Raw genomic sequence first — 13,978 nt, 5'->3', positions numbered from 1 at the left:
ATATGCGCATGACACGAACACAAATCTAGTAGGTTTCAGTGATGCTGATTGGGCTGGTTATGCCACTAATTGGAAAAGCACTTCAGGTGGTGCCTTCTATGTTGGGAGCAATCTAGTAGCTTGTGTTGGAGCAATATTAGAACATATGAAAATAACAACAAATTCTAATGATAATAATCATAAAGAAAATCACGTCATTATATATATATATATATACACACACACATATATGTTCTAAAGACAGAATTTCACCCCTACGCTTGTGCTTGTAGTTTAGTAGGTGCCCATCTCCCAGTATTCAACAATCTATAATCCGAAGTTTAAAGCAACGCAATCTTTCGGACTCTGGCGAACTTTATATATTTCGTACTCTCAAGACACGACTCAGAATTTGAACAACAAAGGAATAAAAGACATTAGAGAAAATGCATCTCTTAAAAATTAGATAGGTGGGATGCTTGAATTTATATAGAACTCAAGCCACCCATTTTGAAACCTTGTGACTGTTGCCTAAAGTTCCAACAAACATATGCAACTCATAAATTTGAATTCAATTGTAACACTTGACTCTTATTTCTCATTCACACACAAATTAAATATTATAATTTATTATAATATATAATTTACAACAATTCCCCACATGAATGAAAAATTATAAAAAAATTGAGAGTACAGGTGGACAAGAGATGCATCAGGAGAGGTGTCTTTTGGACTTGAACCTACCCTAGTGAATACTTGTAGGATTTACTTGGTGACACAGTGGATATGGAAGATCTTGAACTGTTCACCGCAGTAGTAAACCAAGACAACACACATCAGTAATCCTAATATATTCTGGTTCATAAGGTTGTGTTCCTTTTGGTCCCAAACAATTCCCGGATTCTTGAGAGGCTTAGAGAACTTAGCCATCTCATTCTCATAGAAGTGACCCACTTCTACTCTCACATAGGTGACCATTGATTAAGAATAGTCTGCTATATTCCCCTTATTTTTAAGGTATCAATGTCATTAAGTATAAATATACACCCTAAAACTTTTGCAAACAACACACTTCTTCCACCATAGGAGTGAGGTATACAGTGTGTTAACTTCTTTGAATCATGCCCAACTAGTTTGCCTATTGAACTTAGACCATAGGATCTCCAATCAACTAAGTTAGATTTCTGCTCAAGTGATTCATTAGTTACATTGGCTTTAGCCTTATTCCTCTCAATTATCAACTCTCTCTAGTCAAACCTTTAATAATTGGTACCACTAAGGTTGATTACTCTTATGGTATGCATTTCCATATTATGAAATTATATTTCATACGAAAGTAGTTGTTTTCAATGTTAAGTCCTCAAAACATATGTTAGGACTTACACAATAATTTGCTAACACTAGGAAGTAGACTTCCCCCACATTTAAGGTATTTGTAAGAAGATCTCTAACCTCTTCACACCTTAAAATTATTCAATAAAAGAGATGACCTCTTCGTTCAATTAGCAAATTACTTTTAATTGACCCCCACAATTCTTTCATAATTGTGGTTGAAATGCAATCTGCAAGTAGTTAGATGCAATCTGCATGTAGTTAGACGTTATATCTCTTATTTTGCAAAATAATTTGAAGACTTAATCTTCCAAATTTCTCCAAGTATATATGTGTCTAACTTTTATACCATATTCTAGTGTCTTTCATTAGATGATGCAAAGTGGGACATCTTTTCAACAACCCCAAACACACAATTTGGTGGAATAGGAAATCCATTAAAAACCTCCAGGCCCTTGTTCCCATTTGATTACACTAGTGTCTTTCTCATGATCAACGACGTGGACTAGTGCAAGAACTATATGCTTCTAAAATACTCTTGGACAAATTCAAGTATTTATGCGTATGCCATGCTCATGCTAATCTGAAATGGGCTAGAACTAATACCAAAATTTAATTTTCTGAACTTGCCGCTGCAAGCACAATAATGCTTGGCAAGCTATACATCCATTCAAATGGAAAGCCACCTTTGTTTTCAGTTCACCACCAAATGCCTTTACATGTTTGTTCTATATTAACATCAGTCTAGCATATCAAGCACAAATATGGCTCCTTCAAATCATATACAATGGTTTGCATCTTCCCTATCAAGACATGATTTGTCTGGATGATGAAGCCTGATGAGTCAATTTCATATTATATATTTTACCCTATTCTTAGTATGTTTTGGTAATTATTTTGGTAGAATAAAGAAGCAGTGCCAAGTGGTAGAAAATGACGTTTCTTGGCTCAAAATGCATTTTTAAAGCCCAAGATGACCTCTGATGGGTTCATGGCCTTCTGGAGAAGTGTTCAGAATATTCCAAACTTTAAATTCAGCTATATTGGGCCAGTTTTGGAGCAGTTTAGGGGTTCAAAACGTGGTTGTTCTAATTTTAGGCGAATTTTACCATTTAATTTAGGGTTTTATTTTGGTATTTAGTTTCCTAGTTTGATTAGGAGACCTTTTATTAGGAGGATTTAATTTTTATTAGGTTAAATAAGCTTGGCCAACCCTATTCCTAGACAGTCTTCTTCTTCTTCGTGCGTTCTTGAAGAGAGGAAATTGGCCAAGCGTAAAGATTTTCAAACTTTTTTTTCATGCAAGCTGTTTTCGATCCTTTATTAGTTCAATAAAGAATTTTATGATTTTTATTATAAATATGTGTAACTAATTTTCTTTTTTTTAGGGTGAGGCCACAAGTCTTAGCAAGAATATGTAGTTTCTCTTCGATTTGCTTATGATTATATGCATGTAGGTTTTCGAATTATTAATCACTGGTTTAAACTATCTAATTGTCTTGATGCTTGATCACTATTAGGATGTTTAGAAAAGTAATTTGATGAAATTTTGGTCGGAGGTCGGACCCTGAAATTGACGAAGGCTTCTTGTGATTAATATGTGCAAGTTCACTTAGGATGAATACCACGTCTTAAGGATTGTATGGTTTTTCAAAAGGTTTCACAAAACTTAATGAGTCATGCATGTTTAGATTTGATCTGAATACCACAGACGGATTGCATGTTTAATACGCTCTATATTGGGGGTCCATGTAGGCATATATTAGGAACACCTAACCTTCGAAATATGCATAAGTAATTTGGAAGAACTATATAGGATTGTTAAGGTGACGGCGGATCCCTAGTGCTTTCTTAATTTGATTTCTACAAAACTGTTTTTATTTTCTTCATCTTTAATATTGCAGATTAGTTTACTTTTATTAATTAAATTCGTTTTAATTTAAGTAGGTCATAAGATCAATCATCTCAATTTCTGCTTTACAATAATTAATTGGAATTTGGTTTTCTTCGATTTATTTAATAATCCATGTGGAGAACGACCTTGCGAGAACCATTTATACTACAATATCTTTGTCATTCGTGCAAGTATTTTATGAGTTTTTAACCTTTTTGCATGTGTGGTAAAATTCCTATCAAAGCCACTCCATCTTCCATTTTAAATAATGGGATTCTCTAAACTAATGTAAAATTGCATGCATATCAATTTGATTTTCTTAGAGGAATCACTTCATAACAACATGTTTAAGAAACCATTTTTAACAGGCGCAATGATTAGCAACAATGGACCCCAAGTCCTCATTATTTAAATCAAACAATCATACCAATTAAAAACAACCATACCTGTTCACCTTGGCCTTGTCATCACCGACCCAAACTATAGAGATCATATAGTTTAATTTATACATACTGGTAGTTTCCACCAACATACATGAGTATTTGCATGAGCCAAACTCCATGGATAGCCGAACTGTTTGGCAGTTCTCTAAATCCATTGAATATAAAACTGATTTGCCATTTCTCATCTTTCTACCACAAGTTCTTGGCCGCATGTATATGAATTTAATGCATTAATTCAAATGAAGTCCCTTCCTTGAAGAGGAACTTATCGCACGGATTGATACTAATCTGCACTATAAACTTCCTTTTGCTTTTCCCATAAACTGCATATACATCTTACAAACATATCATCATATTTTCTAATTATTCCATCGAAAATTCTGTCTTTGGATTGTTGGAGCAATATTAGAAAATATGAAAATAACAATAAAATTTTAATGATAATAATCCTAAAGAAAATCACATCATCATTATATATATATATGTATGTATGTATATGTATATATATATATATATGTATGTATATGTATATATATTATATATGTATGTATATGTATATATATATATGTATATATATGTATGTATATGTATATATATATATATGTATATATAAACAACTAGAGAGAAAGTAAGAAAACTGACAAACTTGGAGATTGAGGCTTGCATAAATTCATTGTCCTAAAATTTTGAACAACTAAGGAATAAAAGACATTGGAGAAAACTCTTCTCTTAAAAATTAGACATGTGGGATACTTGAGTTTATATAGAACTCAAGTCACCCCTTTGAAACCTTATGATTGTTGCCTAAAGTTTGAACGAACAAATGAAACTCATGAATTTGAATTCAACTATAGCACATTTACTCTTATTTTTCATTCATACACAAATTAAATATTATAAATTAATATTATTAATATATAATTCCAATAACTTGGCATAGCAAGAAGCAAAACTGCATCTCATTGCTTATTGATGAGACTAAATATGTTGTTGTTGGATGATATTGCACTCAATTGATGTGGATGAAACAAATGCTCAGTGACTATGGTATCCCCCAATCCATTTTTCTTGTTTATTGTGACAACATGAGCGCAATTAACATTTCTAAGAACCTTGTCCAACATTCAAGAACCCAACATATCAATATAAGACATCACTTCATTAGAGATCTTGTGGAAGGTAAATTCTTACCTTAACCTTTGTGCCAACTGAAAAAACAGCTAGCTGACATCTTCACTAAAGCTCTAGATAATCAAAGGTACGAATATCTTCGACGGTCTATTAGTCTTTGTGTTGTGAATTGAATAGGTTGTATAACTTTGCTTCCAAGAGTTGAATATTTGGTCGAGTCTCTGTGCATATTTTTGTTTAGACAGTTAAATCATCAGATAATTTCTTTTTGTTTTCTATATGCATCTCTTAGTTGTCATAAATTATCAGTAATACGTGGATTAACCTTGGATAATTATTCACTATGATGTCAAATGTGATCTTTGATTTAAATTTGCATTAGTCCGAATTGAATGGCAGTGACTTTACTTACTCTATAATCTGAATTAAGTGCCAATTCTCATTTTCTTTTGTCTTCTCTACAAATCAAATCAAATCAAATCAAAAATTTGACGAGAGTTGTAAGAAAGGGGTATCTTCAAAAAGAAATCATTTAAAAATAAATAAAAAAAGGAAAATCCCATCAAATTGGCCTTCCATGCAATGTCATGAGGTTGTGCTTCAAGATCCCCTCGACAGGTGACACATCCCAACCCAGGATGTCCACTAGGACTCCAAATCAAGTTGTGATGGCCGACACCTGGAAGGTGACGAAGCTATAAAGTGTAGTGATGTGGAAAATGTGAATAAATTTAAACCTAAAAGTGCCTAAATGTAAGAGTGCGCTGGTGAGCGAGAATAAACCCATTTCACACGTGATGATAGAGCATAAGTACAGTACAGTAAAATAGGGTGAGAATTATACTATCGATGGTAATCGTCTACACCAAGATTTGCCAATAATCCTCGTCGATACGAAAACTCTGCTACTAGAACTTGGGGAGCGAAAAACAAGGGTGAGTGGGCCTGAAGATAAAGTTTTAATAAAAACCTTTTGAAAACGTTATAACCCCTTGCCGGAAAACCTGTATAGTTTCCAAAAAATCATACTATGTAAGTATGAAAAACCAATGCATAAAAGTAGTGACAACAAAGGCATGCCATGTCACAATATCTCAGCAAAAAAAAATGTAAGTCAGGTGTGAATAATCAACTAGCGTGCCAGTCGAAGTCACCTAATGTGACCTGTACGACTGGACCTATTGCTCCTCAGTCTATGCTAGCACACGAGTCGTAGTCACCTAATGTGACCTGTACGACAGGACTGGCTGTAAATATGTACGCTCTAGTGCTACAATCACGTGAAGGCTAGAGATAAATCGGAGGTCACCTACGAGTCGAAGTCACCTAATGTGACATGTACGACAGGGCTGGCACCAAAGTTGGATCCAAGGCGAGCCTGTGGTGCGGGAGGTGAACATCACGTGAAGGACTGGCCTTGGCCCGGGGCGGGAGCACTAACACCAGAGTGCATCAACGATGAGCACTAAATGAATATATGCATGCTAATATGATGCAACAATTCCAATCACAAAGTAAACTCACCTGAACTTACCTGCACATCCCGTAGGATCGTTTGGCATTTCACAATTTCATAAGAATGCAACATTTTAAATATAACATTATTTAATCATGACATGACATGCATAACTCAGTTCAAATCATTTGTGGAAACTATAAATTTATAAATACATATATATATATATAGTATAAAAACGAAAAAAACCCACTCACCTGGAGTCCGCGCTACAACTCCCTAGCACGAATATCAAGGTGTCACGAACTAACGTTGCCTAGAACAATTATCAAATCATGTCTCAGAATCCTTATTAATAGAACACGTAACTTATATAAAATACATCCCCAAGGACATTCTAGAATGATTGGTAACTTATTGACCAAAAGTCAACCGTCGATCAAAGGTCGACGGTAGGGTCCACAACACTACATAACTCGATTTGGAAGATCTGCCCCCTTGGATTTCTGATCCATAACTTTTAGAGATCCACATTATGCTTCTAGAACAACATCCTAAAGTTTTGGAACAATCCAACGGTCGGATCTCCGTCAACTGCTAAAAATTAAGTGGAGGCCGACGTTTTATTTTACAAACTTTCAAATCCAATTCGAAAAGAACCGTACGTTAGATTCCTAATTTGTTAGTTCCTAATATTCTTAAATATTACGTACCATAATGTATTAAGGTTTGGTGACAATCCAATGGTCGGATCATTGATTCATATAAGGATCAAGTAGGGTCTCTATCAAAACTGTGTTCAAGCGATTAGATTTCATCAATCGGACTTTGGATAAGCGCTCAGGACATCAAGCATGCCGCGCTGTCCAAAATCCATAAATTTTGAATTTTTCCCACGGGTCGTCGTGCATAGTGGTTTCCAGTGATTGGAAACCCTTTTTTTTTTTTACTAACTCCAAATTCTACCAAAATTTGTAGAAAGATAGAGCTCAACAAGAAGAACAACTTTTATACCTGCCACGAAGTCCAAAAGTGGACGGAAGATGGTCAATTTTGCCCACAAAGCTAGCGGGTGCCGGAAGCTTCCCAGCGTCGATTCGTTGCCTACGGTGGTCAAACGGGGTCAAGGGTGGTCGGGATTTACTCCTGGGATGATGGGCTACAAAGCCCAAGTGGTGGCGTTGGCCATCGCTTTGCCAATTCACTAGCAAAATGAAAAGAGTGGTCGAACATAATTTTGACTCGTCAGATTTCGTGGCTTCACCCCGCCACATATGGTGGTTTATAAAGGTGGTTCTTGGTTGGGTTTTGTAGAGGGGAGTGAGAGCTTCAAGATGGTAGTGTTGGTGTCGAAAAATTCCACCGGAGTTGGCTGAAATCGGCATTGGAAAATGAGAGGTCGCAATGGTTCCCTTAGGTTGGATCATAATTTTGGGGGAGCTAAGATGTTCTCTCTCTCTCTCCTCTCCTCAATTTCTGATTAGTCCATTAAACTCTAATCTAATTGGTCCTTGAACAAAATCTGATTGGGCCTCATCCCACAAGGTGAGAATTCAAATAATTTATAATCTAAAAAATAAATAACCAAATTCAAACGTCCCCAATTATACCGTTATAATCCGGATTCACAAACAGCTTTCACCTATGCGGTCATAGTGACGAGTACAACGAGGATACGCTAAAAAAAAATAAGCCATACGTCTTTCTAACCGAGGGTCAACGAAAGTCAAAATCTTTGCCTCAAAGGCATTTTCGAAATATCACTAATTTAAAATTTATAAAGCTTAAAATTAGGGACAGGTTGTAACAACAGGTCATGTCTCATCAAAATTTTACCTTCATTCAAATGACTTGGGCATCTCTCAAAATGGTCCTAACTCAAAGTTTTTCACCAAAGTTCTCTTTTCTTCCAAGACTTGTGTTTTGTTTTTTGTGAGTCTTGTCCTTTGTTCATATTATGTAGAAAGTGTTGTTTCTTAAGGTCAATGGATTATTAAAACCTCGGTTAACTTTGAAATTAATTTTAAAGCCTGGTTATATGCTTTCAAGATGGCTATCTCCAATCATATTCCCTTACACATCCCTGTTGCACCATGAGCAAGTGTTCATCTATGCATTACTGTCTTTTTGTTCCCTTGAAGAGTTGTCTTTTGAGGATTACATTACATGTCTTTTTGTCAAATGCTTGTCTTATCAATATCTCTTGTAAGCATCGATATTCAAACTACTTTTTCTTATCCCCTTCGTGGCTTGTGGTTTAGCTATCATTTATTGGTGCAAAGATTACAATTGTTATCTTGATCTCTATCTTTTCAATGAGCAATTCATTTGTTTGGGTACATTGTGTCTTTCTTTTGTACAAAACTGATTGTAAATAGACATCTTCCTTTTCTATTGAGTCACTGTCCCTCGTCAGAAAAGTAAAATCTTTTAAGTGTATTTCTGTTAGTGCATGTTTCAATCTTTGGTCTTGATTTATGGGGGAGTTTGTTTATATGAAAAGCATCATTTCTGGGGGAGTTCAATAGAATGCATGCATCCTTTCTGGGGGGGAGTTCATTTATTCATTAAAATTTGCATTTTCTTTGTCTTACCATTACAAAATGGGGGAGAAAATTTAATTTCCATTCCCATGTATTTCATACCTTGAAACTACTTACCCATGATAAATTTTACTTGTTCATATCAAGAGATGTTAATATGCAGGATTCAGTCCTTGGTTCTTCTCTTGAGTGTGGGTGAAGGAAATTAGTTCTAGATTTGGGGTATTTTGTCAAGGAAAGCCAAAGAGGAAGATTGTCAAGTCTAGACTTATATGTTTGGCTTTCCTTGTCAATATTGTAATTATACCACACTTGCTCTAACTAGTTTTTAGAATTCATCCTTAAAGGCTTAAGTTGCTCGAGACAAGAGTTCAAGGATGTGGCACATCATCTCAAGTAAGGTTCAGTCATTCATATACATTTCACGTCTAAATATTTTTGCTTCATTCTGATCAGTGTTGTTGTCTCCTCAAAATTGTTCACTGCTTTTTAGCTAGTTTGGCACATAATTTAAGACATGCCATATGTGATGACAGACACATTTTTGTTGAATGTTTGTTCCTCATGTTTGATCTTTTCAAATCATTTTGAAGTCCGACCCTTGTTGATTGAAAAACAAACCAAAGCTTTTAGGGTTAGGATCCCTAGCTGGTTCCTTTTTTTTTTTTTGGGTTTTTAGATTTATTTTCCTAGAGAGAGAGAGAGAGTGCATTAGAGTTTCAACTTCCTCTTTGTTCTTCATTTAAGAAACCCTATTTGCAAAACCATTTTCTTGCATTATACACCCAATCATCGTATAATAGGGTTGTATTGTCTTCATGGTTTTGCATTAAATTGGTGTTCAAATTTTTCTAAGTTTCAAATCTGCTTATTGGCACATTTTTTTATTCTCATCAGTTTCTTCCTTCAACTATTTAATTGGAGAAATGGACTAGTCATTGAATCCAGATTTTCATATCATCATCATAACATCATCTCCATAGGTTGAGTTGGTTTTGGTGCCACAAGGGGAAAAGTTCAAGGTAGAAGTTGCCTCCTCGTGAAGACCCAATGGATCCTTATCTCGTGCAAAGTAAGGTTGCACAAAGGTAAAGCTACTCCGTAGATTAGGTCTAAGAACTGAGCTTTGTATGGTACTTGTAATAACCTTATTTGTACTAGTGGATTGGACCCAATAGAGAGTCTTCAATTTTTTTAACCCAGATATTTTTCTGGCCAAAAACTTCTTGTGTTGAAAATCTTTTATTACTTTTCACATATGTCACCTATTTGTACATGCTACATTCACCTCTTAACTTTTTAATAGATTTGTGCACATAGTCATGCTCAGTCAACACAATAACAACATAAAATAAACTGGTGAAGTGCTGACTAGGACATGTATTGGTAACTTAAATTGGATTACATAATCTATGTTTGGTTAACTAACGAATTTGTCTTAGTTGACTGGTGTGATTGACTAGTCAGTCCAACATATCATATTTTATTTACACGATATTTCGCCTAGTACCAATTTCAAACTTTAACTTCACCTAGAAGCCCTCACTACTTCACAAGGCCCTATAGTGTGTTGATTGGGTTCATGTGTATGAATATAGAGATACATAAATAAACAAGAAGAAACATATTGCCTTCTAGTAATTGCTTAATAGAAGGATAAATTATTTGAAGCCACTTAAAGATTCATCTCGAAAATCTCTATGCAAAGTACTTGTTGGTCAACGTTAACTAGCATTTGGTAGAACGATGATTAGATATAATGAATTGTATATTATATTAATTATTTAGGTCTATTGGACATAGTTTTAATTATAATAAACAATTGGGCTGTATTGATGAAAAGAGCTCCAAGTCACAAGCCCAAGATGGCAAGTGAAGAAAGGGTTGATGCATAAGACAAATCTCATCGCAGAAAACCCTAAAAGGTGCTACTATGGAGTCTATATATACCCCTTATTTTTCTCTTATATGTCCACAAGTTGAAGTGCAATCAGTTTTTTCCCTTAAAGAAAAAAGTGAAAAATCATAATTCAAAAACATCTTGTGTGTCACCCATTCCTATTGATCCAAGTGAGAGATATTCCTATCACATTTATATCAATCACTCCATCATCTGTTCTTAGATTATCGGTGTGGAAACTCTTAGAGGTTCAACATTAGGAGAGTTTCACGTGATGAAGATAGCAAGCCTGAGGATGGTCGAATTAAACGGAACGTATATGGCTAAGGATTCAAGTAAGTTAACCTCTTCGTCATCTTTATTTGTTACATAATCGACTATATCAAACTAGAAATGTAATTGGGATTAAATATTATGCTTATTTATTATTTTCGCTACGTAATTAGTTATTCAAATTAAATATATCCTGATTATATGTCCGGAAACCCAACACGACCACCTCTTAGTTGGATTCCATTGAGTTAGGCCAGAATCCTACTTCGTATTCAGTACCGTTGAGTTGGTCTCGGACCCTACATCTTATGGAATTCAGTGAGTTGGTCTGGAATCCTACTTTCTATTTGGTTTCGTTAAGTTGGTCTCGAACCGTACATCCTATGGATTTTGTTGAGTTGGTTTGGATCATACTTCCTATTTTGTTCCGTTGAGTTGGTCTGGAACCTACAACCTATAGATTGGCGGTTCTAGAATCCTCATTCTTGTCGAGTTCTATTGAGTGGTTTTAGGACTTTAAGTTTATCTCTTAGATAGCTCCATGAGAAGTTCTGGAATCCTATGGAGTGTAGATTTAGGCCAAACGTGTTATCCTAGTTTTATAGTTTTATATATGTGTGAAAGTGAGGATTGATAACCTAGGAGAACATGACACATGTTATCCATAGAAAACAATTGAGGAAAAGGTAGCATTGGGGGCAAAACTAGTGATTGTGATTAGATGATGTGAATTAGTACTTGTGGCTTCATAATATAGTATTCATATTAGATCCCTGGTGTATATTGAGGACCACAATGTACCAACTTACTACTCATATGAGTTTCACAGCTTATGCGAGTTTGATTTGCCCGATGCACTATTCCAATGGTGCATGACCGGCTTTGCAAGTTAATAGGTTTCACCAAGTATGAAGAACTCCAATTGTAGTTGTAATGGGGATTGAGGATTTGGAGCGTCTAGAACTTTACAAATTCCCGGTGTGAGGAACTTTAAGTGTAGCTACTAACTGTGAACACCGAAATTCCTGAAACGAACGAGACAAGAACATGTGTACAAAATAATATTTGTATTGATGATTTTGGGGTTACAATCTCTCTCAAATTTGATCCTCTGATTCGATCTCCATAAGGTGTTGATTTGTGGATGTGCGATTGATCCAAGGGTCGTCAAGGCTTGATCTTGGATGAACGGTTTCAAGTTTTCTTCAAGGGTTGTTGGGGCTTAATCTTGAAGGTTGAGAGAAGTTTCTTCAAGGGCCTTTAGGTTTGATCTTAAAGGTTGATGGATGAATGGATCTTCAAGGCTTTTGGGCTTGATCTTGAAGAACTATTAATGAACGGATCTTCAAGGGGCCTTTGGGGCTTAATCTTGATGAACAGTTGATGAATGGATCTTCAAGGGCTTTTGGGCTTTATCTTGAAGAACGGTTAGATATGTAGATTTGTTGATGTTGTTGATCCAAAGGGCCGTTGGGGCTTGATCTTAGGATGAACGAATGATGAACGATGAACACTTTCTTCAAGGGTCGTCGGGGCTTGATCTTGAATTGGTGGAAGTTCCTTCAAACGGCCGTTGGGGCTTGATCTTGAAGGTTGGGTTGATGAAGAAGGAATAGAGCTTTCTTGATCATTCGGGATTTGCTTGGGAGCTTTGGAGTTTCAAAGCTTCAAGGTTTTGGTGTGAGGTGAATTGGTCCCCTAAAATGAATGAAATGGCTTTTATTTATAGAATTTTCCAAAGCCTAATTTTGAATATATTATTCAAATAAAATAAATCATTTCTGCCAGGTGTTGACACGTGTCTTGTTTGATGACTTTTCTGATGATTCTCAATTTTTCGTTGAGTCACCTGTTATATGTAAAATTTATGTGACATGTGAACGTTGAAATTTTAATTATTGATCAACATTTATTTCATAGAAATTTCGATGTCTACAAATGCCCCCACTTCAAGGAGCGCCGTATACATGTGCTTGTCACGTGTAGAAGATGCGTTTTGAAGTTCCTTAATGTCGATGTCGATCCAAGGGCCATTAAGGGTTGATCTTGAATTGGGCTGCAGATTTCTTCAAGGGCCGTTAAGGCTTGATCTTGAATTGGATCGGAGATTTCTTCAAGGGCCATTGAGGCTTGTTCTTGAACTTTGTTTGAAATTTCTTCAAGGGCCGTCAAGGCTTAATCTTGAAGGTTGAAATTGGACCACAATGAACTTCATGTGGTAGATGATCCTTGGCTTTGGTAGTGGATGAATCGGCACGTATTTTGTTGCACTTGTTGACTTTCCACAGCTTTGATCTTGAACTGGGTTGGAGGATTTTCTGGATTCCTCCAATTGTTGACTTTCCACAGGCTTATTCTTGAACTAGGTTGGAGGATTTTCTGGTTTCCTCCAATTGTTGACTTTCCACATGCTATTCTTGAACTAGGTTGGAAGACTTTTTGTCTTCCTCCGATTGTTGACTTTCCACAGCTTATTCTTGAACTGGATTTGATTCAAGGGTGGTAGACACTTCATCTTGAATCGGACTTGTGATTTCCTCATGGGCTGTCGAGGCTTGATCTTGAATTTGGCTAGAAGCTTCTTTAAGGGCCGTTGAGGCTTGATTCTTGAAGGTTAACTCGAACACATGGCAAGCAGGCACGAGGTGAAGGTGACGACTTGTTGCTTTATTCAATCTTTCTAATACACATCTAAGCAGTTTGGTCAATGGTATGATCTTCAAGACTGATGGGCTCTTCTTCCAGTTAGTGACTTAATCTTTAAGGATTTGATTCAAGGGTGGTGAATAGGCACGTGCAGCCCACAACGCCTAGCAAGTCGACCTAAGAATTTGAGGGTCAAAACGAGTCTACTACCCAGAGTGATTGCTACCTTGATGATATGAGATACTTTTGATTTTGAAGAAGTAGCGGATGAATCGGCACGTGCTTTATTGTGCTTGTCTCCACATGCTTCAATGTATCATTTTCCCTTGCCTTATATGTTCTTCGGGCAGATGTGGTATCTTCTCTGGAAGCATAAGATGT

This window comes from Malus sylvestris, chromosome 16 (assembly GCF_916048215.2).
Source record: "Malus sylvestris chromosome 16, drMalSylv7.2, whole genome shotgun sequence".
Classification (NCBI taxonomy): domain Eukaryota; kingdom Viridiplantae; phylum Streptophyta; class Magnoliopsida; order Rosales; family Rosaceae; genus Malus; species Malus sylvestris.
The sequence above is the reverse complement of the archived record's forward strand: the minus strand, read 5'-3'. Positions refer to the sequence as shown.